The following is a 3,397-nucleotide window of genomic DNA, read 5'->3' as shown; positions in this document are numbered from 1 at the left end:
TTTGATCGAATCCGGCTTGACTATAAATCTGTTACATCCCGTATTTTTGAACGTCGGATTAATTGTAAGTTAAAGTGGGGCCCACACATCAAGATTTTTTTTGGGACATGTGACAAATTATATGAATCACATATGTGAAGTTAAACACAACTCACGAAGTACCCTTGGTCCAAATCAAAGTGGAAGCCCTCCAAACGAATATTTTTAAGAAAACGTTTTCGGATGACCTGACTTGGAGGGGCAAAAACGGTATTATAAGTTTGGAATTTGGAAATATACCAAGAAATAGAAGTTGTAGATAATTGAATTCGCTTTCCATCCATAGGTCGTGGGTTCCAAGGTGACGTCGGTACAAGGAGATATGAACGTTTTAAGGTCGAAAGGTCAGTGGGCTAGGCCCAACTCGGGACCAACCGAATTGGCCCAAAAAAATGAAAAGAAAAATTCAGGCCCAAGTGAGGAGGTGGCCGGCCATGGTCCTTAATAAAGGACCCAAGCCCATTTAAATTAGTCATGTGATTAATAATAAAAAGGGGCTAAGTCTTCATTTTCAACCAAGAACATTCATGAAGCAAAGAAGAGAAAAACAAACACAAAGAAGAGCAAAAATAAGGCCATTTCGGGTTTGGCCATAGAAAAATCACCCCTCAAAATTTTGCCTCTAAAATTATTTTCTTGTTGAATTCCTACTAAATTAAGTGTCCTCTACAACTTGGTGTAGTTGTTTTGGAAGAAGGAGCACTTATTTCTTCAAGTTGACAACTTGTTCAAGTGAAGAAGTTTGTAGAAAAAGGTAAGAATCAATTCCTTTTTCTTATGTTATGAAGGTTTGTTTATGTTGTGGTATGTGGAAATGAGTAGAAATTATGGAAATATGGAAGTTTGCAAAGTGGGTATGTATATATGTATGTAGCCGTGTGTGTATATTGTTGTATATATGATATGAGTTGAATTTTATGTTGTATTCTAGTTGTGGTTATGGTGAAAATTATATTGGAAATGAAAGTTGAATGAATTTTGGTTGAAGTTGGAATGTAGAAGATTATGTCACCTTAGAATAATTTTGAGATATTATGGAAAAGAAGTTGTTAAGATGTAAATTATGATTATGGTTGATGAAATTGGAAGGTGGAAATATGTTATGAATATGTAGGTTGAAGATTTGAAGTTTTGGGTGAATTATGTTTTGGTGGAAAGTTTGTATATTTTGTATATCTTGTGAATATTTCGTAGGAATGATATGAAATATTTCCAAATTATATTGTGATGATCTAGATTAATGATGAATGTGAAACCATTGAGATTAGTTTGGAAATTGAAGTTGAAATGAAGGTTATGACATTATGTTGGAAAGATAGCTAGTTAAGTTATATTGTGTTTATGGTGACTATTGTTGTTGTTGATGTTGTTGTTGGGTTGTTGTTGATTGTTTTGGCCGAGTTAAATTCTCGGGGATGCTATATGTATAGGGGAGATGCTGCCCAAATTTGTGTAGGCAATTATGAATAAAGATTGAATACTTAAAGATTGGAAATTGAGAATTGGTAAATGTGACCAATTACAGATTTTGGGCGAAACGGGAATTGAATTTGGAAAGGCGTAAAGAGCATACAAGGTATGTAAAGCTATCCCGATTCTTCTTTTGGCATGCCCTAGGTGTACTAGGATCGGATTTGAGCCTCGAAAAGCGTTCTGCTCATCGGAATCCGCATTTGAAAATAGCCCTTTTTCATTCAATGGAATTGAACCCTATAAGTATGCTTTATTGAAAGAATTGTGCAAACTTCCGCAAATTGTTTAGAAAATTATGGAATGCCCCTAGAACCTCCGTAGGTGACTTTATAAGCTTTAAATACGTAATTTGAGCCCACCGCTTCGTTTGTCCCGAGGTGGGTCCACTATTTCCGACCCTTTTAGTGGTTATGACTTGTCTTCGAGCATTTTTTTTAAGAAATGTTTTAACTACTCTTGTAACTACTAAATAAAACTTGTTTTAAATATTCTATTAAGTCTTGTAAACTGTTTTGGAACTTGGAAACGAACTTAGAAAGATTATGCTTCCGTAATCCATTATGACATTCGAAATTCACTTATTATGATTCCGTCCGATTTTATTGATTTGATTCGTCATTTGATATGCCTCATTGAGTCTCTGGAAATATACAAGGTATTTTATTGCATTTAGTTTCTCACTACTCCATTCGTGGATGCCTCAACGTTTCCCACACTGAGCCCGGGCCAGGATATGTTCTCAAGCGTCTTCCACTGCATTGTTCGCCGTGCCTCGATGTGAGGGGGCAGGTATACATGTACATGGGTTGTGGAGTATGCTGTGCCATGTACACTATTCTAATATGATATGATATGATCTGATATGGCCATCTGATATGATATGCTATGTTACGGGGTTATTCCCCTTTTCTGATCCTTATGTGTTGTGGCACCAGTGTCGGGGGGTGACCACGTTCTGTCTGCCGAGTCCCCTGGAAGGGGCCGGATATGATATGGCATATGTTTCTGTACACACTCTTCATGTTTTGAAAATATGCATTTGATACTCTGGACATCTCACTCACATTTCTGTACGTTCTGTTCCGGTTATGATTTTGTTCCGTAATGGGACCAGGTATGACATATGTTTCCTGTAAGTACTATTTATGCTTTATGTTCAGCATTTTGCTAATCTGGATATTCCGTTCATTTTCTGTATCTCCTGTTCCGATTATGACTTTGTTTAATACGTTCCATGCTTTACATACTCAGTACATATTTCGTACTGACCCCCTTTCTTCGGGGGCTGCGTTTTCATGCCGCGCAGGTACAGACTACAGATTTGCTGACCCACCTGCCTAGGACACCTATTCTGCTATTCTGGAGCGCTCTTTTGTCCAGAGCCTATACTCTGGTACAGTCTGCTGCTGTTGTATATATGTACGCTATTCAGGGGTACGACGGGGCCCTGTCCCGTCTTATGATTCTGTTATGTTCTGTAGAGGTCTGTAGACATACATGTGGGTTCTGTATATGTTTTGGGTTGTTATGATTTGTGATAGCCTTATCGGCTTCCATGTGCTATATATGTTCCTCTGTGACACTAGTAACGTCGACTGACTTTTATATTTATATAATCTGCTAGTCTGCTGGTTTGGGTTATTGGGTACGTTTGGGTGTCCAGCACGGACACTAGTCACGGCCTACGGGGTTGGGTCGTGACAAAATCGACCCGCAATATATGGTGTAACATATGATAATGTGGAGCCCGGATCAATCAAAGCATATACATCATGAGAGAATACCGATAATATACCTGTGACCACGTCGGGAGAAGACTCAAGATCTTGGCGTCCAGCCAAAGCATAAATACGGTGCTGAGGACCGCTACAAGTGGGAGTTCTCC

The 3,397-nt window shown here is 38.4% G+C and overlaps 1 long non-coding RNA gene across 1 annotated transcript; it reads left to right on the top strand.

Annotated features, from left to right (window-relative positions):
• The first annotated feature begins 320 nt into the window (after positions 1 to 320).
• On the top strand, positions 321 to 3,028 carry LOC132617873 (uncharacterized). The gene is made up of 3 exons (XR_009573858.1): positions 321 to 793; positions 1,565 to 1,615; positions 2,819 to 3,028. It is a non-coding gene; the product is annotated as an uncharacterized LOC132617873 (long non-coding RNA).
• Positions 3,029 to 3,397: the final 369 nt, after the last annotated feature.

Source organism: Lycium barbarum, chromosome 11, assembly GCF_019175385.1.
Source record: "Lycium barbarum isolate Lr01 chromosome 11, ASM1917538v2, whole genome shotgun sequence".
Classification (NCBI taxonomy): domain Eukaryota; kingdom Viridiplantae; phylum Streptophyta; class Magnoliopsida; order Solanales; family Solanaceae; genus Lycium; species Lycium barbarum.
The sequence above is the reverse complement of the archived record's forward strand: the minus strand, read 5'-3'. Positions and strand labels throughout refer to the sequence as shown.